The 26,822-nt window shown below is 37.9% G+C and overlaps 1 protein-coding gene across 3 annotated transcripts in view; it reads right to left on the bottom strand.

The window, feature by feature from the left end:
• LOC113501269 overlaps window positions 1–26,737 on the bottom strand; it is a 56,425-nt gene extending 29,688 nt beyond the window's left edge. Inside the window, exon 1 of one of the 3 annotated variants that reach the window (XM_026882363.1) lies at window positions 23,868–26,737. The gene's annotated coding sequence lies outside the window, so the exon portion shown is untranslated. Of the gene's footprint in view, window positions 1–16,921; window positions 17,004–17,691; window positions 19,960–23,867 lie in introns of those variants that run through there. The other 2 variants (XM_026882360.1, XM_026882365.1) reach the window with 2 other exon arrangements.
• Between the last annotated feature and the right edge of the window lie 85 nt (window positions 26,738–26,822).

Below are 26,822 nucleotides of genomic sequence, written 5' to 3'. Positions count from 1 at the left end.
TACGTCGCTTTTCTGAAATAAAAGCTTGGAAATATTCGCGCGTCTTACGAGGAAAATTGATGAAAATTTTCCGACGTCACAGTAAGTTTATCGTCGAACCCGCAAGTTCTATGAGAATAGGATTTACAAAAAATCATTAAAATTTAAGTTTAAAATTCAGTTATTTTGTTAAGTGTATAAAAAGTTGGATTTCATATCAGGAATATGAAAAATAATATATTATAAAAATCGGGAAGGTGCGCGCGGCGCGTCGAGAAAATAGGCGACGTCGACAGCTATTTAAAAAATATTTATAAATGATAATAGTACGAAAAATATACTAAAATATAGTTCGTGCTTTGTGTAAAGAGTAGAGAATATAAATGTGCATTTAATTGAGCACGAATCCCGAGCGCAGCGAGTCCGCGCCCCAAGCGCAAATTCATTTTGAAAACGCTCTCTGCTGCCATTTTCTAACATTATTTTAATTTTAACGAATTAATTTGGTTAGTTTTGCATTCCTAATAATAATTTGTAATATTTAAAATTGATATAAATTAAAATTGACGCCTTAGGGGCTGAAAACAATATGTTTAAGTAAGAGCAGCGACTGCTTGGCAACCCTTACTTTAAACTTCATGTTGAAGTTTTCAATGAAACTTACAAATTTTATTAAATTACTCATAGGTAGACATATCAATATGTTTGTGTATAAACCAATACTAAGCAGACTCACATTTTAAGTTAGGCAAATCTCTAATAAGGAGGCTATTTTGTAATGATAAGTTTTTTTTGGTGATAGTAATTTTTGTAGAGTCGATTTTTTTCATCCCAATTAGTTTTTCTAAGGTTAATTTATTTTGATAACTAAAAGTAGTATTTTATATCAGGCCACAAAGCAAGAAGAGTCAATATTGGTTTTTGCATCAGAATTTTTTAAATATTTTTCATGAATCTTTAAAATTCTAGTTATTAGAATAGATTTAATTAGATATTTTTTTTTTTTAAATATTGGGAAGTGTAAATTAATGATAGAATTAATTAAGCCTTCATTTCAGTAGATAGGTACCGGTCGGGGTCAGTCGCATGCATTAGAAAATGCCGCGCGGCCCGATCATGCACCCGATAGGACCGATCCACGGCTTGTTAGAAGATAATTTAGTAACAATGATCCGATTTCATAGGCTTATTTATTCATGTATTCAATACAAGATCTACCGTTATAGAACACCGCTACAAGAATTCTAGAAGTTTAAATGGATTCACCAAATTAAAATGTCGAAAATTGAATAAATAAACTGTGAAACGGTTCTATATCGAAAAATAAATACAATAGGGAATGTTTTGGGATGTGTACGTATATGGTGCGGCGTGGTGCGGCGGGGCAAAGAATGTTATCAGTGCCGTCGGCGGCCGCGGGTGAGATTCCCGGAATGCCGAGAACTAATCCTAGAGGCGCGAACACACACGGCCCGCGCCTCCGCGACGCCTGCGACCTGTGCCCGACTGTGCCCGACTGTGCCCGACTGTGCCCGACTGTGCCCGCTACAACACAAGCTCCAGAAACACTTTTTTATTGCCAAATTTATTATTCAGACTAATCCTGAATTTAAAACACGCATCAAACTTTGACTACCTAACATTGATGCATTCATCAGCTTACATTTAAGTGCGGTTTTCTGAATTGTAACATTTTGCAAATTTATGATTTGTTATCACACGGTTCACATTTCAATCCTAGGTAAACGAACAGAGTTCTATTCATGAAAGCAGGAAAATTAGATATCGCATCATAGATAGCTTAGGAATTCATGATAAATGCATGAATAGTTGTTTTCTGAATTAATGTTGTATGACAGTTTACAGGGTGCAGTCATGTTGCACAAATTAATATTATGTTAGGTAGGTCTGTGGTTTTCCCATGAAACGATTTGGGCTTTAATATCTTTTTAGTTTTTTTGACTAATTAGCAATTTGGAAAATTATTTTTTGGTCAATTTTGGGGCACGTATTGATATTTTAATAATGTAAGAAATAAACATAGTCAGCGAAATTTTGTTTTATACTTTCGTTATTAATTTTATTTTCATTGTGTTATAATGATTGTAAGAGAAACTCGACTGCACGTGAGACCCCGTTACAGGCGCAATGCCGTTGTTATTTTCTTTATAGTATATTAGATAAAAATCTCTCAATATCAGAGACTGTATCTATCACAAAAAATCAGAAATCATGCAAGGCAGTCTTTGTTCCTTGATCTCTCAACTTGGGATTGTAATTATAAGAAAATTAAGTACTGCCGCGCGTATTCTTACAACATAATTACAGAAATTAACATGCTTGGCAAAACATCGCATCTTGGCACAATAGATTAGCCAACGAAACAAACGAACACACTCTTGGATGCAGATTAGGTACGTATGTGTAGTTCAAGTGCCTATTTATACGTTGTGGATAAAATTAATTATCATACAGTGGGTAGGAAGGGGTGGAGGTTCGTTGACCCCGGAACGGGAGCCACTGCCTTAGCAATTGTTATTTAACAATTTATTATGTGCAGGTGCCCAGTGGAATTTTGACGGCACTTTATTTTAACAGAATTATTAATTGAATAAGCTCTTATAAAGAGGCCAGGTGGATATTGTTTTTATTTAATGAAGAAATTAGTTTTCGTCGAGTAGTGTCGGATTGTGCGCACGCGCTGCATACGCTTATTAGAGTGCTCGTAGACATATTTGATGCACCTTTACACGTGTCGACAAGGTGTCGCAAGGAATGCTTGCTCTTCCGTCAATATAATGTGAGCCATGCGTGTTTATGCATTTATTATATTATTATTTATATTTTAGCTTTTTCTATCGCGTTCACGTCACGATCGCATCGGTTTCGTATGTCATGGATATTCCAGCTATTAATGACACAAACAGATAGGAATTCTGCATTTAAGTGGACTCAATAATGTTTTTAAAATATTACATTTTTAATTGGAGAGATTCGTTTTTTTTCTGTGTTTGATAGAGCCACCTGTAGTATTCATACCACCTGTTGTGTTAACTAGACGTTTAAAATGGATTTAAAAATAGTTAAGTTTTATAAATTATGAAGCATTTATAGGATGCCACCTTAATAAAATTAAAGTACCTAACCTAAAAGAAATAAACCCACTTGGCTCTATTATTGCACTTTTGTGCGCGACCGCAGTCTTTAAAGGATTATTAAATGCAATATGTACTAACAAGATAATTTTTTTACAAGCATAATTATGTTTAAGTGTAGTTCCTAAATATGTATCCAACATTGCGAAAACTTTTTAATAACTCCTAGCTCTTCAATTTTACTTTCTATGCAGATGCAAATAAGGTTCAAATTCAATTACCAATTAATTTAAGCAAATAGGAACTCTTTGTTAATTATAACGTCAGTAATTAAGTAAGACATTTATTACTGTCCTTGGCTTACCCAAGGGAAGCGAAGGGCGGAAATAGAGTTTAGACACACGTGTTCCACATGCGACGATAACGATGTTTTATACTACTGCTGCCAAATATTTCATACACAAATATGTAAAAAGCGTTTTATTTCATTTCATTAAGGTCCAAAATCCATTGAAATAGGATTCGGGTACAGCCGATAACAAAATGCATAGTTTGGTGACAAAGGAAAAATATATTGTCATTGTAAGCGGGTGTGTGGAGGAAAATGATACCGTCGTGTGTGTAGGTAGGTAGTGGTTGCACGTGGAAGGCAGTTCCAAGTAACAGAGGCACAGGAGCTAAATACCTATAGCATGAGCAAATGCTGACGCGGACGGTGGCCGTGCGAACTACTACACTAAACACGTTGCTAACACCCTACTATCATGTTTTCCTTGTCGCGACTATTATATTTTTGTTTGTTACTCTGGATATTATTAGCTCTGTATAATCATATCTGCATTTCATATCGAGACATTCCGAGAATATTGGGTTCAAAAGTGATTAGGAACGATTCACAGAATTTTGAATGCACCGGTTTTTGTTTATCTTGTAATGGTTTAGATAGGCATCGAATGTAGTTTTCGGCTTATTAGTAGACGCCAAATAGTAGTCAAAATGTGGAATATTAATTTGTTAAATTGGCTAATGGCTAACAACGTAGGTATACCTTGATAAAAGTTCTGTACTTCTACTTCTGAGATGATTGATTCAAATCAAGTTGATGTAAAATTTAATAGATTTGGCTAAGAAGTGCTGCCAAAGCATGCAGATGATATTATTTGTTTTTTTTTTAAGGTTCGGTTTGTCGTTTTTTAAAGAGATGAATACGTTCTATAGAGTCATTTATTATGTGTAGCATTTAGGCAGGGTTTGGTAATTGATAAAATTCTAGAATTATTTTAAATTTAGCATAAGACAAAGCGGACTATCCGCAAAGGAGATTACTGCGCGTACAACAAAGATGTCGATCATTGGACAAACACGATTGTCGCGTCATGCAGAGTCGCTCTGATTGGCTCTCGCTGACCTAATATGCGCAATATTTGTGCAGATGCGCACAGACAGTAGCAGAACACTACTTTCTATGTATTCATATAACTTAGTATGTTATACCTTAAATTTTTGGTAAAGAAGATTACATTTTCAATATGTCCCTATTTTCCTGGCTCTTTGAGAGACATTCGTCAATTTCCCATATCTTTACTTTAAAGCGATTTCTGTCATCGCTTAAACTCTCATCAATATAGTTTGCCAAAAGATGATAGGTAAAATATCCGGGATACATCACGAAAACTAAGAAGAAACCGCTAAAAGCGTTTAAGGAATCAAAGAGGTTTTATATTATAGCGGACCTAATACTATCATCAAAAGAGTTCTTTTGTCATATTTAACATTCAAAATGCACAGATAATGTTGTGCCCTACCGCTGGCATTGTGTAAGTCATCTGTCAAACTTGTGTGTACTACATGGTGTCGGTCACGTATACTACATCTTACTTGACATGTTACTGCAGGCGCAATACGGAGGAATCCGCTCTTATAGGGCTTAAGCCTGTGGCTATTATAGATTAAATTTGCAGAAGGTTTAAAAACTTTTCGTATTTCAGTGGTTACCAAAGCGTGGCCTGAAGAGTAATAAACTTACAGGTAATCGTTTAAAGGAGCTCCTCATTTTACATAATCAATGTGATAGATTAGGATTTGCCTGAAAAGTTAAAAGTATAACTATATTAGAAAGGAGAATGTATGAATTAAGCTTGGAAAAATAACAGAATTTCCGAATTGAATGAAAGGTATGGATGTATAGATTTATCTATCAGAAAGTGCTTGGAGCTGACATAAGCAGAGCAATATCTATACCATGAAGGTTGGATAAGCTTACTTCATCTCACTGAAATATACCTACTACCTGACAATTTTTTTACCTAAGTTTTCCAACGATATGTTACGATCGACTTATATTCGTTTTTAAACGAAAACATGGTACCGAAATGCTAATGACTTTATAACATCAAATTCCTAAGTCGCTCCGCCACAGATAAGTCCTGGATTAGTACATAAAACCAAGATGAGTGTCATTGGTTGCAATAAATCGGACATTATCTTCGCAAAGTACCGTTCGGTTGGCAAATTTCCCTGATATCTTTATGTAAGCGATAAAAACAATGATAGCAAGTAAATATGGTATCGCGAACAACAATATGTTAGGATAATCGCGACAATCAGCTTCCTACCTACCTTAGTATCTTTTATATACTGTTTAAACGTGTATATAAGAGATTGATAACAATTGTTATCAATCGTGTTGCTAAATTATTGGTAGATAATGTCGAGTCATCTGTGATGTACGCTTATTTAAAATAGGTATGAAACAATGGCGGTGAGGTCTACCTACAGATACAGTTATTTAGAATTTATTGAATAAGTTTAAATTTTTTTACGAATAAAAAATAAGTGTTTTTTTTGTTACAGTTTTTCTTGCGACTGTACAATTACCTTAGTAATCGTTTATAAAATGTCGCAAATGCAACTTTTAGCTATATGTTAATGTTAGGTGAATAAATCTTAATTTTACATTTATTATATGGTTAAAATGAGTTTGCGAGTTATTAACAAACACTTAAAATAAAAAATACAAAATATCACTTAACATTTGCTTCATTGAATTTTACAATCGGTATCGATTTGAATAACCTTAGAAAAATATATTGAAATCAAAATGTTTTCGATCGATGATAATATTAATTATTTATAATATTTCAACGTACGTAGTGTTGAATTCAAACGAATCGTTCGTATTAAGTACATGGTTGATTAAAATCGAAATAAAGTGAGGCCAGTGAGGCGCCTCTAAAAGATTCACAATAAAGAAAAACTAGAATATTTGTTGGTTATCCTACTTGTTACCTTATTCAATTTCTTAACGGTAATGTCAAGGTAAAATCGTAATTAGTTACGGCTGTTAGAGCCATTTTTTATCAGAAATATGAAAAAAGATGTGGATATACATTTTTTGGACAAATAAACTATTGTAAAATTAATATAGACATTTAGAATATTTCAAGAGTTTTTGTCAAACACTTGAAAGAACATTAGTGTCACGGTATGTATCAAAGAGTGTTGCGAGTGGTCTTATAAAGTATTTTAGTTTCCTGGTTTCGTTGAACTGCACTTTAGGTACATATAATGTGTGCGGAAAATGGGATTGGTAACTCATTAAAATAAAACTCTTTACATTTGCGTGGTGGTTCCAATTAAAACAATAGATTGCGAGTAGGTGCGTAGTCAATTTCCCTAATCGGTTGGCAGTGTGCGCGTGCGCCGGCTACCTACTTGGGGCCGCGAGGGTGCCGTTACACACGCAGACACGCCTCCTAACGCACACCACACATTTATCAATCGTCTATTAATTAATCATACAACAATTCTCACGTGTTCTAGTTCTAATTGTAAACTAGACTCGCCCCTACCTATCTCGTGCTATAGGCGAACCTAGCTGGCACAGTTTCAGCGAGCTACAACGACAGGCACTGAAAACTTTTCTCGGAAAGTTCGGCCTCCTTACGCACACGCCGCTGCGTGAACCAATGGTTGTACATACATAAAATACACACATACACACCAACAGTTACTCACACATGTGCACTTGCGCCCCGTAGGTATGTTTCTGCTGTTGCGAGGATCGCGCTGAGGCCTCAAGAATATTCGTTACATTGCGTGGCGCGTACTTGTCGTTATGACAACGGTCGTTCAAAACTGGTCGTGTATGAATCATAATTGTAGAAAATGTGGATGATGAGTGACCAGTGCTCGGGAGGTAGTGTGAGTAAAATCTATTAGAGCATGTTGCGCGTGTGTGCGTGCGCGAGGCCCACCAACTGCCACCGACGAGGTTATCAATTTATGAATCGTAAAGTAAAAAAATGCGCATAAATGCGTACTGCGATCATGAATTCTCTCTGATCACGATCATCTTAGTATTATTTACAACCCGTGACGTAAGTGTCCGTGTTCGAACACAACCGATATCAGCAACAGCTCTCGTACAAAGGACACGGCTATGTTTAGAACTAAATATTATACAAGTTACTTAGAACAGTCTCAATGATTGCTTGTTGCTGTAATTCCTGCGAAATGATTACATTAACCTTAGGATCGTACAAATTCTCAAATATTTAAAACTTGCCGATTCTTCCAACTTGAGTTATATTTTTGAGAAGGAAATGCAGAGCACATCACATGAGCTCTCACATCTCACCAACTCCACATCGCAAGCTTCGCCTCAATAAGTGATTTTTCTACAAACAAGTCAATTAAGTTAAGAATTTATGAGTTTGCATATGTTAATATGCATCTATGTTCTCATCGATTCCAAGTAGGTCGTTTTTGAAGAGTTAGTTGTTAAAAATATGCTTCAGACTATTGTTAAAGCTTTTCAGTTTTTTATTTGATTCTCAGGCATCAAGGTAACTCATTTTACTTTCTAATCCATCGATCAAAAGTTTCAACTAGTTTGGCATTAAGAGGAAAACATTAAATTCTCTATAAATAGAACGAGATACGAATTCCACGGAGTTGTTTCACGGCATCGCAAAGGACGCGAGGACAAAGTCAAACGTGTTGCAGAAACGCTAGCTCGATTAGAGGTTGCATCGCTATGCAAGCAGCGGGCAGCGGGCGGCGCGCGGCGGCGGCGAGCGGTGCGACTGCGACGACCGCCGGAGGAATGCGACAGGTAACCAATTCCAGGAAGGCCGCGGCCCGTTACCGCGCCGAATATCTCCGGCAGTCAAACGCGCCGACAAGTGCGGCGGCCACTTGCGACAACACCGACCGATGCGCCTGCGCCGCCCCGGCCCGCGCTCCCCCCCCGCCCCGCCCGCCAGCTGCATTCCACACGACATTGAGTTAGAAACCAGTCGAACGGACTCAGCGCATTCTATCTGCAGTACCTGCTGCACGCACCCGGACCTCCTTTACCTAATATCGCTTTACTATCTGTACTTCGCCCACGACACTGGCCGACTGTGAACCTGCCCCGACACCGCCTATGACTCACATTCCAAGACCTACGGAAACGTAATCGATTGTCGGCAATCGATACCGAAATTAGTTTAACTCGTTAGTCCCGAACGGAAGCGGATATCTATTATGTTATTGTTTTTGTAAATTACTTCAAGTGATTACAAACTTTAGTGAATACATTAAGGGAATGGTAGGCCGACTATATTGACATTGATACCCATTAAGCAGGGTACTTAGGTGTTTTCATAGCGTTTTAGGAAACACGTCGCGCACACATTGGCTACGGTCTCAATACCTGCGTAAAGCACTTTAAGCACCCATTAAGGAAACATCTTTACGATGCTTACTTCGTACATCTATTTATAAACAAATTTACATTGTAGCGACTAGAAAGCCAGGCGAGTCTTTTACATTTCAATAAAAATGCCACAAATAATTGATAACAGTTAGAATTTTATTTCCCGTAAAACGAACCAAAAAGCGTATTCAAATAAACTTCTTGGTTTAAGTACGGCTTTAATGTGACCGCGTGTGAGAGTCGGAGCGACATCGAAGAAGAGCCGAGCGCACCCGAACAGACTCATTCACATAATAATCATTCATAACTCACAAGGACACGTCCAAGGGCCGTTCATTCATAAACAACCTACGTTTTCTATTTTGATGAAGCAAAAAATGTAATGAAGTTTGTGGGCCAAATGTGTTCCTAGCTGAGTAGGGAACGTTGCGAACGTACACGTCGCTGTATGGGTGTGCTGGATGTAGTTAGTGACAGATGTAGACTCAGTTCCGAGTTCACCAGATGTGTGTGTGTACGTCACTTGATTGGTGGCCACTGACGAGCTCCCACATGTGGCGCCCAGCACCAAGGAAACGTCTATTTGTTTCCTGATTACATTATCACATTGTAATTATGAGAGAGGAAATGGTGAGACACGATTGACTCATTCGGAAGAATTTATAGATGAGCTTAATGAGACCCGAACGACAAACGAATTTGAAACGACGTTGGATATGTGGAATGACTATAATTATACATGTCGAAAAGGTGGTTCAGGCAGTAGAATAAATGGCATGGTTCTAAAGAAGCAGGGTAGTGACAGAAATTCTATCTGTTATTTGCCCATAATTCACAAGGAATCATTTGGGTGCCTTTAGGACCTTTAGTGCCTAATGAAAACTAGGGGTTCATAGCTTTACTCAAGATTAGGCTTGAATTGAGCCAAGTTTTACTGCCTGCATTCCATTTGGCTCTTATGAGATGAATTGGTGAATGATTGGAGACTCTAAAGCAACAATCGTTAAAATATAAATTTACATGGTGTTATGATAATTTAAATATAAAAAAATGGTGATTCAGTTAATTCTTGTTCATATGATAATAATAAAGGATTTAAGTAAGTAAAATCACATATCTTGAGATGTAACTTTACTGCCTGGATTTTTGTCTACAGCTAAGGCATTATGAGATTGAAACTGCAATTATTTGGAGCTTTATTACCCTGGGCGGGGGATACTAGTTTAACAGTTTTATTATTAGTTGTGTTGTTAACAGATTGTTTCTCTCCGACACTTAGTAATCGTGAGAGAAAGCGTCGCAGGGAATGTAAACAAGGGACGTCATATCGACTCATTTGTGACCATTTAAGATCGACTGACGAACGTAAATGGTCATGTGTTAATGAACAAACAATCATGAGACCATATTTGGTCAACTTTAGAAAACGCATCATAGGCATGTGCTAATTCGTCTCCGGTGAACAATTAATTTGCGACAGTTAGAAATATCATTAGAATTCACAAAGGTCTGTTACATAAATTGGTTCGTTGTTTCAAAGTTTTGTTTCTTTATATTCAAATGAACTCAAAAAAGGCAGCTTGGGAACTTATCTCTTCTAGCTTCCTTTCCACCACTCATGTCAAAACAGTTCTAATTTAAACAATATTGTTTCACTAAATCCCATTCCCGTCAAACGATCTATTTTGCTAGCTGTGTGATCCATTTTTGGTTAAAGAAAACCAACCATAATCTTATATAAATACTTCCCTCGGATAACTCTCACCACACATGGCGAGATTTGGAGTTAAAATTAAAGAAATGTTCTATTTCGATAGCAGGGAGGATCCACCCCTGATTTATAAATATTATACTTAATGACAAAAGCGGGCAACGGCATGAGTGCCACGTGGTCGCGGGGACGACATCGACACACCGGAAATATCATCGCGATATATTTCGAGCTGAGCGCCCCCTGCGACGCATCTCAATCATCCACTAATAAGCAGACGGAAGGAAAGTAATATAGACAAAAGTTTAAAAATAAGACAGCCAGGAATAGATCGAAAGGTGAGCTTGAGCGCGCCGGCCCCACGGGTTAAAAATACGTGCGTGTGGCGTCGCCGGCCGGCCTACGCGCGCCCTACCGCCACGCACCACGCAATACGCACCACCGCCGCCGCAAGCACTCGCACCACCACGTATATTATATACTCCTGTTTCTATTCCTTTTACTGTCATCTCGATAGAACACTGTTCATATAATAGGTATTATTAATAAACACTTATGAATCAATGCGCTTCAGTCATTCGCAGATATTTTGTATGAGAATTAGCTCCTCACCTATTTTTTTTTTGCTACCTTAGCGTCCTACATTCAGTCCTTGGGGAAATATAATCCTAAATTTATTTAAGATCTGTGTTTTTTTATCTAATCTAGATCTGCCTTATCTTGGTACCATACATGATTTGAATTTGATATGGTTGAACCATGATACCAGCCTTGATAGATGTGAAGAATGTAAACAAGTTCCAGAATTTAATAACTTTCTCATAGACAACTGATTAATTAATGACTAAGTTATTGATATATCCCAATTTTGATATACTTAAATAAACCATAAAAAAAATTAAAGAAAATAACACACAAAATGATTAAGGTTTATATTTTATAAGGTTAATACAAGTGTCGCACTTGTATATCGCTTGATGCAAACACATTCTTATTTAAAATTCAGTTTAGACACCATTTAAAAATGAAAGTACACGCATACCCACATTTAGTTCAGTTCCTAAAAGCAATTAAGAAGCGTGAAGAATATGGTGCGTAACAACAACGGAGTATTATAATGACTGACCTAATTTAATTTGGATACAATTACGGAGGAAGACGTAAAGTAAAGGTAACACGTGTTGGAAACATTAACGCACTGAAGTATTGTTGTCATTAAGAAATGAGGCAATCGTGTGATGGTGCGTACTGCGAGCCTCGCTACACCGTATCTACGCGAACTCATTTTATATGAAATTAGGACACGTATCGAACGCACTCAGATATTTTTATAGGTCGAGTTTAGTTTTATATTTATAAATGGATAATAACACGCATCTTGATATGTTTATTATGTTTTATAAACGTTTTTACATGATTGAGAAATGTTATTTTGATACAGAATATACGTTAAATTGGTATACAAATCCCAGTTTTAAATTCAACGAAAAAAGTCCGTGAAAGAAACAATCAGAAGAATTCGAAGAAACAGTATCATTGTTCTAGTTTGAAGTAACTACTTTTAGAACATTTACGAGGTGCCAGACAGTGTAGATAGTTATGATGTCTAAGATTATCGTCGTCCAGAGTTTCGTTATAAAATCCTTGACTTTGACACAAAATAGATACGCTTCTATTTGAGTTTTCATATTCGACCTAAAAACATAAAAACCAAGATCTAAATTTAGTTTTATACGTTTACATTACTAATAAACCAGAAAACACGATATTTCTCTTTTACATTGTATTTTATGAACTTCAGACGTCTGTAGTCTACTGACATTCAGAGGGTTCTGAAGTCTCTGGTTAGAATTGGACCCTCAGAGTCCATACATTGACTATTAAGAACTAATCAGTAATAAGAAGTGTTAAGTTGGTACATTTAAGTAGGTAGATTAGTTAAATGCATGATTTTTTTTTGCAAAAACTAGCTCTACATCTATATTCAAAAGCTATAAATTCACATTGTCCTATAATACCTAACTTCTATAAAGGGAAAAAATAAGGAGGACATCAAACATGAACTTGCTAAAGGCCGCGGTTTGGACAAACTAGAAGAATACCAACATCAGATCGACCACTGAAAATCACACCATATTAGCCTAGGTACTTCTTCACTAGCTACTTAAAAGTAGAATCAAATAACTTAAGTTGCAACAAATGAAGACGTCACCATGATGATAATAACCGATCGCATGTTCCAGGACTGGCTGAAAATACAATTGGAAGAAGAAATCCCGAAGCAGAAGTGTTCCATGATGTGGATATCGCAAAAGAAGACGAAGGAGCATGATCTAACAAGGATAAGACAGATTAAAAGAATCACCTTCCAGGAACCTAACCTTTAAGAAACAATAATGCCAAGTACCCTTAGCTAAAGAGGGTGTATGAAGGGTGCTACAGTAAAAAGATGTGATCGACGTTGCTAAGACTTTGGTAACTAAAAGTGCTGTCCTTCCGCTGCCTACATTAATGGGGATAAAATTGACTCTAGATATACCATCCCCCAACTATTCAAGCAACATCGAGAAAGCACCCAACACAGCGTGGAGCAGTGTCTCTCTTCCATAATAGACACTTACTTTAAGAGAACTTGGTATTTCTCCAGGTCAATGCCGCATAGACCACCGTTATTACGAATTCCTCACGCTACTGTTCGTCACATGTAACCTACATAGTTTACTTATTTATAAGTTACTAGTGCTGGTAAGATGCAACATTTCAGGGAAACGTAGGTGTCGTCTTCACATACATGATCAAGCGCATTCCTTGAGCGAGAATGAGGTTCGATCAAGGTACAGCATTGCAAATGAAGGGTCAAGTTTTATCTGTTTCTAAATCTATGCTGTGGAATTTGTTGCCAAGTTTCTTCTGTAAGCAAGGGCGCTTTAGAACCTGTGAAGGGTGGACGGGTTGGGATGCTGTTTAATGTAGCTGACCAAAAAGTGCTACTTTTATGTATGACTTGAGTAGATAATTTTTGGATTTCGTGCAGGGTGGCTAGCGCCACGTCTTAAAGAAATGTTTGAAAACAATGCCAACCAAAACTTCAAGTCGTGGTGGTAGATCCCTCAGTTCATATTTCATTGGCAAATTACAACAATTCAACAGGTTTGTTTCGCATTAGCAGTGTGTTAGTAGTTACTTAAAAATACCTATTGTAAGGCACTACGCAAATGGTATTTATGTTACGTTTGTTGGAATATTTTGGGGCTTAACCGCAGAATTAGATAAGAGTTTTACCAAACAAAATTTGACCGCGCGGTGTCTGGAGTTTATGAACTATAAAAGTTCTATAAAGTCATACGCAGTAATACACATGTCAAGTAGTGTTTAGTTGGTATTTTAAGTGGGCCCAATAGGCTCTCACCCTTTTCCCCTTATTTAATCAATTTGTCGCCACGCTCTAGCGCTTTGTGTTGTCTTAAGGGGTGATTGTATCAATCTATGACCATTGTGTTCCTCGTCAGCGGTTTCTGTGGCTGTAACGTTTGATATAGATAAGCTGGCAAATAGGAATAGTGTTCTAGTTGATGCCAATCTTTAACATGCATACGATAGTATAAATGTACCTACATTGTGTTTGCTGCATTTGTCATATTGCAGTATAAAAGCTTTACGTTACAATGTTTGTTTTACTAACGACATGTATTAAGGTTCATGCCTCCACGAGGCCATTCCTTTCAGGACTAACAGTACCTACCAAACTCTTTAAAAAATAACATAAACATAAATAATTACAACAAATTCCATTACTTATACAATTTTAACTTTTTATTCTTAGAGAGCCATTCACGTGCGTTATTTAATACGTGATGCTTAATTCCTTTTTACACAGGACAATGTTTTCAGGGTTTAGATTGTACACATATTGTTTACTAATTGTTGACCGTGCGATTATGGTCGCGCGTCGCGCGGTCTCGTGGGAGCATAGTTTTTCCCATATTTTTATGATGCTGTGAGACTAACAAACTGTTAAGAATTTTTGGCGTAAGAACAATTGTTCCTTTGAATTAATATGATGTGTTTTTTAGTTAAATATTTTGGTTATTTTTTTTGTTGGATCTCGTTTGTGCATTAATAAAATGGAAAGTAATAATGTTTTCGTTCTAGTTTTTGTGGTATTTAATGACTTCTATATCGATAAAATATATATTTTTAAGTTTTTTTTTGTATCTCATATTAATGGAAGAGTATAGGACAACTGGTACTGGTTAGACTTGGTATTTAGAGCTAGTGTTTAGTGATTTTAAACGCGAAAAGTTGTGTATTGATATTTCGTTATTTTTAGTACTAGAACAATCTTCTAGCAGTAACATAGTTCGCTTAAAAGCAGGTATCTGGATAAAGCAGATAGTAAACTTTAAGTGAAACTGAATTACGGACAATCACATCTGAGAGTCAGCTCTTACCGCCTTTATTTCTTAGGCATAAGGTTCATTTTCGTTATTGGCTTATGCCAATAAGGTGCGAAAATAGTTTGTGAATCAGAATATCGTTAAATACATAAATTAAGCGCTTGTTTATTAACTCGATACACTTAGTTTATTAATTAAAACAGTTCCAAATCATTTTGCTACATCCTAAAAGTCAGTAGGTAGAAGGCGGTTTTGTACATAATGTAATATTTACATTTATTCAAAAGGCATAAACAGAAATCGAATAAAAACTGAATTTATATAGAATACTTAATTATTCGTATTTCGCAAAGCTATACCAATTTTACAACATATTTGAATATTTTTGATATAAATCAAGCGCTATTCATTAGTATTGATGTGTATATACTTCAGAGAAACGATTTTTTTCTGCGAGTGTGGAGCCATATCCTTTTGTTCCGAGCTCCACATTAATCTTTCCAGGCTCTGCGTGAAATGTAAAGTATTCCGTTCTCACGGAAACTGAGTCCCACACAAAAGGTACGATTTTCAAAATGTAAGTCAAGGATGATTAGTGTTACGATGTGTCTAAGAACCGTGGGAGAGTTACTCATCCCGCTCGCCGCCGTACATGACTAATGCCTGCTCACTACTCAGCCGCTAGACAAATCCTTGTCAATAATCATTGTGACCTTTGGAAACTAAGGAAAATTATGAACAGTTAGCATGGGAAAGCGAGTACCTAGGCCCCGCCCCACTCGCTCCCACTAAAATAATTTATACGTATTTCATTCATCTCGTCTCTACAAGAACGACATTTTATCTGTCTTTGTTTATGTGCGGCTCTCTGCATTTTGATGACTTTTTTCTATTTGGAAGTAGAAAAAACACATATTCTATTATATCAGATAGATTCGTTTTGTGAACAAGTTTTGGCATCGAGTTACGAGTTTCGAACGGGGCACTAAAAGCAAGTAGCAGATATCATGTATAGCGAGTAGCGCACTCTGTTATATTCGTAGTTTCAAAGCAGTAAAGATAAGAAAATTAACACGTATCTATAGCATTGAGATTCAGTTTTTTGTTTAAATCACTCGGTGTGATCTGTACGCTTTAGTAGCGCGCAATAAGTACGTCGTCAAAGAGTACAATGGCGGGCAGTATTGAATGTAGACGAAGGAGACCGGCGCGGATGTAAACAGACTTAGTGAGGTTCATTCAATTAGAGTCAGGACACTCGGAGTGGGAGTCAGAGGACGTCATTGAAGGGCCGATGGTGGTGCGGGGTGCGGGGCGGCGCGCTGCCGGGAGCAGGAATATTCAAAGCGTGAGAACGCGGCGCGACCCGCATGCCGCGACTTCACATATCTCACGCGCAACCTCCGCGCCCGCCTGCCGCGCCAATACCGACTCTACCACACCCGGCTAAGGCTTCAACTCGTGCTCACTAGGCTTGTGGTTATCGCTCGGAACATCGAGGACAATACTTTTCTAGTTTAGGTACGGCGGTGTCGGCTGGCATTGGCCTGGATACTGCCGATGAGTGCGCACGTCCACTCGCTACTTACAGCCGCTAGAAGGACTCTAATACCACATTGGAATGTCTTACAGACATGCCGTCGTAGCGGATTTGCAATAACTTGTCTTATTCTGTTAACCTAGTCTACTTTAAAATACTTGGCCGGCTATTAGTCACGGCGGCCACGAAACTTACGATGTCTCTAAATAAAACCTTCTAGATGCCTGATCTACCACAAATCATGTGGGCAAGGTCTACGTCAAAGACTTGAAGAAGACAATACAATAACGATTGTTTTATTGGTGGAACGCCGTCTTTTATGCGATCGTGCACAGTAGGCGTGTCATAAAATATTTTCTTTCGGCCTCAACAACCGAGCTAATCTTATTTTTGTGGTAAACTGAACGACCAACGTTCCTGGAAAGACAATAACCGGGAGAGTCACGAGACCGGTGGGTGTCCGGCGCGCGGAGCGCTGCGGAGCGATCGACTCACCTTCAGACGAGGCGCCGTCTCCTAGATAGGGCATGGAGGAGTCGACGGCGCTAAGCCAAGTCGCTGGAGCCGCCGGTGGCGAATTGGAAAAATGTGCCAGGGGGTGAGGGGTGCGGCGCGGGGGCTGCGGCCGGGGGTCGGTTTCGGCGGGCCCCCGGCGGGCGTCGACCTCGTGAAAGGCGCGCGGCGGATCCGCGCGCGCGCCGGCCGCTCGCCTTTTTACGCGCTCTTTCCCGCGCCGCGCGCCGCCGCCGCCGCCAACCCCGCGGGCCCCCGGCGCGGTCGCCGCCCGCAGATAGCGAGCCAGCTACTACCAACCGATTCACTGTCTGCACCGCTATCATAATATATTTTATTATTTTGCATCGAAGTCTTGACGTTCATTTTTTATTAATATGATATCGTTCGCATATCTTAAGCGAATTTAAGTTCAACTCTAAATCAATCGCAATGATATTTTAAAGCTAATTCTATTCACTCAATTACCGTTTGATCATAAAATCCCTCATAAAATAGATTGTCCTACTGCTCTAATGCTGATAATTATTGTCATAAAGACGCGGGATGGGAATAGGTGCTTGTCCTGCGAATAACGTAAAATTGACATCTATCTACCTTACCTACGCGTGCTCAAGGTGGCAAGTTAATATGAAAGTGACCAGTTAACATTTTCAACTGTTCGTTTGGCAACCCAGTGATGAATGTAGAGTAATAAAAACCTACGATTTCGGGATTTAAATGAAATGTAATGAAACTGTTTGTATATTTACATTTAGTAGAGTCGACCGAGCCGCGCGTGGGTGCCCCCTGGCCGCCGCTCCGCCGCCGCTTCGCCCTAATTAAACAATAATCGAAAAACTACAATGAACGGGCGCGCGGCTCCGCGTCCTCGGTGTCCCGCGCCGCTCCCCGCGACCCCGCGCCATCCCCGCGCTCTCCCCTCGCCGCACTCCCGCGTGACGTCACCATTGCACTCCTCATTATCGCCTCTCGACTCGAAGACACACTCACTAATAGATCCGACCGAAATATTTAGACTGGTTTTTTGTCAGATTTGTCTGCGAATTCGCGATGTCCATATCGACGAGAGAGACGGCTCTATGCGCCCGCGCACTCTACACGCGGAGATTGCACCAGATAACAACATAGCTGTAACTAGTCACTCGCATATTTAGTGATTTTGATTGATAGACCCTACCCTCATATAATGGACAGATATTATGTGCGTTTTAACTACTCTTCGCACCATTATTGTCATTTTTCCGCTGAATTAAGTTGTTTCTTTTTTTATTTAACGGCACGCCTCGCGGTTGATATCTGATTACTAAGTTTCTTTGTCTTTGCGTTGACGATTCTGTGTATGGATTTCATAATTATAATTTCGTTTTTATCCTAAATTATAATTAGTATTTTTTTCTAAAAGTTAAAACATGAAAAAAAAACATCTTATTCGATTGTATTTATGAGAGCGAAGTTGCTTTAATTATCGAATCAAATGAAAAGGCGAATTATTGTGTTAAGTTAAATGGGCTATCTGGTTGAAGGTCACACATAAGCGGCGGGGAAGTAATGAATGAGATTGCCCCCACTGGCTCGTATAGTTGTATAGCTCGTCTGATGTTGCCGTACCGGGTGCTGGCAGGACTCTTAGTACGACTTCTATCTATTGTAGACGTATCAAACAATAATCGGACTTTCAGATTTTTTCGTATTATGTTTTAATGGTCTTCCGTGTCATGCTGTTATATTTGTTTTCATACAGAACTGTACAATTTTAAGAAGTATGTTTTGCTCATTTGATAATTTGAAAATATTCGAGGTCAGACATTTTTACTTTTGCAAACCTACATTATTTATTCGGGGTGTCATCAAACCGCCGCGTTAACGACACCATTAACATAATATGTCTGAAACCTTACAAGTTAATTTATAAGCGTGTACATAGAGATAATAAGAAAAGCGGCTTGTTTGTCGACAGCGGGATTTACGTGGTATCGTCACAGATACAACGATGACGCAATGCGCCTTGTAATGCTACGTTTACACTACGACACTGTGTATTACACACACAGTTACCGTATGTGTACTGAAGTTTGTTTCTATCTTTGACGTCTTGTTGTAATATGAAGTTGCAAAGGTTAAAACCTTTTTTTTGGATCTATGTTGTCAAATTCTCATCAACATCTAAATGACGAATACTTTGTGTATTTACCTGCAGATGTCTAAGAGACGTACAGTTCGTGTCGTAATAAGTGTTGTAGTTTAAACGCAGCCTAATGTATTCGCCGCCGGTCGCCCGCCGACGAACACTGGAGCTCGCATTAGTATGCCGCGCGCGATACCTTACTTGTAATGATTTAATTACTGTAACAATACTATATATCATAATAGCTTTGTGTAACGCCTTTCGCTGCAAATCGTCGGGATTTCCGATCGAAAGACCAGGTTCGAGTCCCAGGTTAGAATATTGATACTAGGTAGACAGATGGTTTTGATTATCTGTTTAGCTAAAATAATAATTCAAAGAACAAATTTCGAATAACTGTTTTGTACATGATTCAAATGAACGTTATGAAATGTGTTTGACATAAATACATATACAATATCTAAAGACATGATGTCATCACGGTCTAAATAGATGCAAATGAATCGATTTAATTATGTATTATAATTAAATAATTAATGGAAACCATGACCACTCTAAATTATTTCGTGGGTACTTCTTTATTTTATGAATACTTGTCGTAAATAAAAAGAGAAAATATTTTGGATTTTCAAGAAAATAAAAGAACTTCTATCTCTCTGATCCGTTGCAATGTATTGAAGTTTACGTACATATTACTCAATTTAAGACTAAATAATATTAAATGAAACTAGACTCTAAGTTATGACGAACAGAGTTGATATTAGGAAAACCGTAACAGAATGTACAGTCTACACACAAAGTGAATGGCAACGATGCATTTAATTTTAAAATTTATATAACTTCTAAAACGTTCAATTAAGTAAAATCAAATTCATTGAGAAATAATCCGGATGCTTCCGTTGTAGTTCTTTTAAAGTTATTTAAATTTTTTATTCATGTCAAATTATAAAAAATAAATGGCTAAGCACTTTATTCCTTTATTTTGGGTTATGATAATTTATGATATTGATGTGAATTTGTGTTTATTCGCAATTACCTACATAATATAATACGAACACTTAGTTTATTCAGCACTTCGTTTAGTATCGTAAAAGTGGTCGATATTTATATCTGTAAACAAGAAAACAAGACAACATTTCTAAGCAATTTTTAGTATCAAACCGTAGAACCGTAGAACCTTAGTCCTTAGACAGTTCTCAAAGATAGTCTATGATCGATGACGTCACTTGATATATGGTTCGTCGTCCATAACCTCGGTTAGGCCGTTGATCTACATCTAATACGTATCTAGACGGAGCGCGGCTTGAAGTATTAATGTGACGAAGATGTAGTCTCTATAATTAAACATAGTACTTTTGTTTTGGAATTATTGTAAAAGTTACGATTATGAAGTCTTGTTAACTGCTTATTGTAGAATAACATGCCGAACTAGCTTTTCAAGTATTTTAAACTACTGTGTAATTTTTTGCGCGATATTTTTGACAGCGAATCGAGTGGGCGTGGCAGATATTACTAAAGAAAATGATTGAATCTCATCATCAGGCTACATAATCATTGAAAAATCCTTTGATCAGTCGAGACAAAGAAAACTATGAATTACTTAGGTATATTCCGTTCCGTTACAGTGGAAATTCGCACCGGGAACCAGCTCAAGTTAATAAAAAAAAACTATGATCTAATATACAAGCCGAATAGTTATTGTTGAAACTATTAATAAAAGACTGCCTGAAAAATCGAGACCATTTATTGGAAAAAAGAGTGCTTATAATAAAGCGCTCTATTTATAATAAATACTGCAAGATCTAAAGTCTATGTACCTCTGTATAAACGGCGGAGGTACGTGTGTGTGACGCACTAGCAATGTATGCGTAATAACGTTAAAACTTACCTATTTGATATTTACCACATAACTAACCTTACATCACACGTTTTTGAAATGTTTCAACGCGATGCCCTTTACTTGCGTGATTCGATTTCGGAACCGATTTTAGTGTAAAACGTTTATTTGGAACCGTATCTAAGTTACATTTCTAGTTTCTACAACAGTTAGCGTGGATTGAATCGCTTTAATATATGGGAATTAAGTTTCTTATGACAAGCCACATAACTTTGACTTATAGTCGCTTTTATTGGGGGCTGGACGCTGTTCTTATTTGTGATTGATAGATAGACGAAATAGATCTCTAATTAAAATATTGTAAGAAATAATTACAACAAATCAAAAATGAAAACCGTAAAAAAGTTATTTTTAAAACATTTTTTTGGTCAAACTTTAGTCAAGTCAAGCAAATTTCCAAAAACAACATTCCTTTGTTTTAGTTAAGAACTTGAAAGATCTAAGTATCAATTACTTTGCATAAATATCTGTATTAATAGGTACGTATTAGGATTACATGAAAATGTCTGTATTTCAAGTATGTAGTTGCAAATTAATGGAGAGTCGTCGGTCTGCCGGTACCTAGACGCGATCTGTTGCGTATCTCATTATCACCTTAGCGTTTTTAGCGCGGAGGCCCCGACAGAGCGTTTAGTCGATTTTGACGTCAAAACATACCTAACTACAGTGGGTAGGTAGTGTAGGTACCTACATGTCTGTGGAATTTGTTCGTTTGACGTCTTGTAATACAGATTCTATAAGGTACCATTAAATAAGTATCGACACGATTTTCATTCAAATTCTTTAATGAAAATGTACTTAGACCTTTGCCTATGTCAAGTTTTACAATTAGCAAATATCTTGCTGTAGCTGTAAGCTGTCGTTTTATCGAAGGCAACGGAGGAATCTTAAAGTTAGTGAATGGCGAAATACGAGTATCTAATTTGTGTCACGAGATTTCATTGAAGTAAGTTTATCGTAAAACTAAATCAATCTAACGCACATTCTTAAAAAGAGACAAGTATGAATAAAGAAGAGGTTTGTGCTATAACAAAGACGTACATTTAAATTAGTACTAATGAACGATGTCTTTAATATCGCTATGCGTGCAAATTGCATATCATTTAAAAGGACATTCCAATAATTTCTCCAAAATAATGCGTTGATGTCTTTTGTTTTCTCGTATTTTGGGCGGAAATGCGCTCGAAAGTTGCATATTTAACTACAAATGCCAACGTTATACTTTTATTGATTGAAAGAATGCAAATCTGATTTGCCACACAAAACGCACTCGAAGGTGTTAATGCGATGTTACTCAGACTCTCTCTACTCAGTTGTGGTGCACTACACAAAAGATTAATGGTTATCAAGAATGTCTGCAACCATTTCTGCAACATCTAAGACCCATGAATATAACGTGATGTTACGTTTTTCAAAACGATATCATAATTAATTAAGGAATATGTAGAGTATGTAGTTGCCATACGAATTTTTCACTAAAATGACGCATCCCGATGCAATGTCAACATTACCATGAAGCTTTAGAGGGTCTTTATAGGTAGCAGTTATTTCAAAATAATAGATAATAAAAGAAGGTCGAAGTTCTATCTTTACAATAGTATTAAAGGTCTGATGAATTCTCGAATTGATGCGTCCGCTAAGTGAATAAAGTTATGTGCAGTTTTGATAAGACTGCTGTCCTTGTAACCAATAAGGATTGAATAGTGCTCATCTTTAGTGCAAGACACGCTTAGCTTTAAACAAAAGTCGATAAATACCTACACATTATGATGGATTTGAAGATTTAGGCATTGTAATGTGACTAGCCAGATTTATATCCCATTGTTTACTTATGTTTAACATATAATGTGTTTTAATTTGCTCATTTCTTAGTATGTGTGAGGTGGCAGCGCCTCCAACTGTGCTTGGAAAACAAGTGTTGGTTAAATAGAGTTGCCTGCTAACCGTCTATACTTTTTTCGAAGAAAAACAATTGCCAAAGGATAAAAGACTTTTGACAGGCAACTGCGATTGAAGCGGTACTACAATGACTCTTTAATTATAGGACGATTTCTAGGTTTTTATTACCCCCTGTCTTGATCACAGTGTTTAAATAGTATGATTAACCTATTGTAATTAACATTGATGTGCATTAAGGGGTGTAATCTGACATTCAATTAAGTCGAACAAGACAAACGATTAAGTAGTGTACCATTATAGTAATATTTATTAAAGTACAGCGAAAATAGACGAGATGTTTTCTAAGTTGTTTGTCTGACGCATTCAGGCAGTGATTGTCTATTTATATATTATAGTTAATGCATGCATTGCAGAATAATAAAGTAACTAGATAACCTTACTAAGTATACAAGAATGTGCAATCGTCACTAAATATGCAGTGACGCAAATGGCGCATCGCATCTGTTGCAACAGATAGCGCTTAGTATACAATATAAACGAAATAATCCACGTTGTAAGGCAAATATGGCGGGACAGGCAGGTGTGTGCGCCGGCGCAGCCCCTCAGCTACCCTGCCTGCTTCGGCGACCACTTCCGACGCCGAGCGCCGACTGCAACGCGAATTGCGACTTACTCTCACAGCAACTAGTCGACGCGAAAACCGACCTTCGACCCATCACAATAAAGTCCACTATTAATTCTTAATTGTCACCGCGTGTTTTCATTACGTTAACGGTTTTAGATTTAATTTTAATGAAGCAACTAATGTTTAATGTATCCCAAAACAAACCGAAATCAGAGAATAGTTGATAGCACTTTACGTTCGAACACAGTATTACGCAAGACATTAACTAATAGGACGTGGAGCGACGCTTCGCAGTATGTAAACAAACAAACAAGTCACGCATCGAATCGAGCGCATTGTGAAATGCACACACGGGACATGTAACACATGCATAACTTACGTGTTTATGCGCAGGCGACGGTACGTAAACAAAGCTGTAATAGTCCATCGATCGGTGAGTGCAGGGAACCTAGTGATCGATGGTGGCGCTGTGTCGATGCAGTTCGTGGAGCTCGGAGATGCTGGTGATGTAGTCCTTATCACGTAGTAAATAGAGGTGAGTTTAGTTTGCCGGGTTGTCGTGTGAAGTTGGTCGGAATTTAAACGGGTGTAGAACGCGTGCGCGGTGCATAGGCCCGCGGTGCAGCGTACAGCGTGCGCGGGGCGCGGGCGCGCGAGGCTGACTGCACGCGGGGCACCCCGCGCCCTCTGACCGCGCCACCACCATACATTGTCAACAAATGAATGGAAATCACTCGAATGGGCTTCTTCACGTTACATCGCCCATAAATGTTTCCGTCCCATCTCCAAATGCAGTCACTTTTGATACGTGATACAATATAAACCGTTTTGGGCATCAAAACTAACGTATAAAGTTAAATAGACAAAAGGTTGGCAAAATATTTGCAAGTTTTGTTATAAAGTCATTGTTGCCAAAACTATTGTTTGGTTTTTAATCAAAAGTTTTTTTTTAACTAAAAGCTTTCGCATTGACATTAATTGTTTGCAGAACTTGCTCTTAGGATGACCAAAAAATCTCATCTCAATATTTTTCGGATATCGCAAAGCAGAGTCGTATTGCATGTTACTGAAAGAGAAAGAGGTATGTATACATGCGTGCATTTCATTTTAGTCATGACGGCGAGTTACATGATGCGGGCGTAAGTGTGATCCTCCAAAACAAATAAGTGCGCGCGCGTGCTCAGCCGCCACATGTAGGCATGCCTCGGATTCCATTGAGAGGGTTTTATCGGTGGCGGCGGAGAGAGGAGCTGCGTACGCGCAAGTATTCGGGTGTTTGGGTGCGCGCTGAGGGGTCGACGACCGTATAGCGCCGCGCGCCCTTTTAGCGATTTTTCTAATGCGTAGACGACGACGTTGCAAGGACTGTAGGTACTGCGTCGCTACTGCGCCCGCGCCGCTGCGGATTCAACTGCGATGTCTGCAACGGGGTGGAAATAAGTTTTATTATTTTAGTAAGTAATGCAACTCTTTAAATATTTTGGTAATTTAATAATGTAAAACTAAAGGATGCCAAAAATATTGAAATAGTGTAGCAATTTAAATACAGTGGATAAAACTATAGTAACGGTAAATTGATTTTACTGTAAAGTACCCTCATTTACACAATCTCCGGAGTGCTGCTAAAATTATGGAGAGCATCTGGAGCATCTCTCTCTAGATGTCGGGCACAGTCTTCCCCTCATAAGTTTTGAGCTCTGATCACCAAGGAAGCTTACCAACTGCGTGATGGCGATTGCAGATTCCAATATTTGTCAGTGGTGACTGTGCCATAGAAAAATTAAAAAAGAAGGCCATATAACATTGTTGTAGCGCGAGCGGCCGGTACAAAGCACTTTTGACATTCAATATGATGGTAGAGTTGTAGAGTTTACGAAAAACCTTATTAGGAACAGAAAACAAAGGTGAACTGAACGTGTTGTCATCGCCATTATGAAATGTAATGAAAAGTGTAATGTTTTACGAAGGAATTTTCTTTTTAGGACTTCCGCTGACTCAAATCTGTTGTCTTCTGTAGCGTGATTGTGCTACTGGGTATGCGGTGTTCGTTGGCTGCTTATTTACGCTACATTGAATGTTTGTGAAATTATCATCATCATATGTTAAACTCCTATTCTAGTAAAGGGTAGGGCAAAAGTAGTACAGAAAGGCTGAACATGTCTTTCATCGACTCTTATCTATATTCTGACTATTGCTTTTGTTTTTTTTTTCATAAATCTTATATGACTGAAGTCATCCCCATAAGTGCTTCTAAAGGAACTTTATCGAAAAACTAGTCAGTAAATAAATAAATTAGAATAATATTGCATGAATTCTGTAAAATTAGTTCTTTTTTATAGAAAAGTAGCGTCACGAATTGAAAAAAATCTCGTCAAATTAGCGCCCCAGCCTATTTAGTTTTATTTCATGTTTGGTTTGCTAAAATTCGCTTCTACTATACTAGTTAGTAGTGTCCAGTCAGTGATTGGAATATCCTTCTTAATGTGTCCGACGGCACTGAACCTTGATTCCTACCTCTACTGATGTCAAGAAACAATAAATGGATATTTCAATCACTGACTGGAAACCACTAACAAGTATGTATTTACTTAAACCTACCACCACAATATCACCTTTAGATGTCACGGTAGACGCCAAGAACTTTTTTCAAAGTTCTATATTTATAATCTGAGGAACATTCTCTTGGACATCCTTACAAAATAACCAAGTAGGTCCATAAAGCATTTCAATTTTCTTCTCAGGAACAATAGTCTAAAGTATGTACCTATACATATAGACACCTATACATATACAGATTGTGTGTGTGCCAGTGTGTCTCAACAAAATAGTTTGGTGACATGTGACGAGGAACGCTAGAGGAAGTGTAACGGGTACATATCTGCGCTCAGGTTTATTAACGACCCGGCCGGGCCCCGTTTATCGCTGCTCCCGTTCCATTTAAATACACTCGATAAGGAAAACTTTTGTTACGAGGTAAAATCACATTCCGTTTATGGAATATACGCCACATTTGGATAGGAATCGAGTTCAAAAGTAACAAGGATACTACCTATAGCTTGATAATTGGTCGTTTCTAAGTGATGTGTGATGCCTTTAATAATAGTCTTTTTTTAACTAATCAATTCCGCCACTAAGGAATTGTATCCTTGTGCTACGAGGCTTTCACAAACATTCAAGTCGTCATTACGAATTGTCACAGCTTTTATTTCAAGGCAGTAAGGTTGTTTTTCGTAGGTTTCTCGCGTTTAATATACGGTTTCTCTAACCAAATATAATACTTTCAATTGATACTGGTATTAAGAGGAGTTTTTAATTTCGAAATAATACAACAAAG

The sequence above is a fragment of the Trichoplusia ni genome, chromosome 15 (genome assembly GCF_003590095.1).
Source record: "Trichoplusia ni isolate ovarian cell line Hi5 chromosome 15, tn1, whole genome shotgun sequence".
In the NCBI taxonomy this organism is placed as follows: Eukaryota; Metazoa; Arthropoda; class Insecta; order Lepidoptera; family Noctuidae; genus Trichoplusia; species Trichoplusia ni.
Note: the sequence above shows the minus strand (reverse complement) of the source record. Positions and strands in the feature narration are given on the sequence as shown.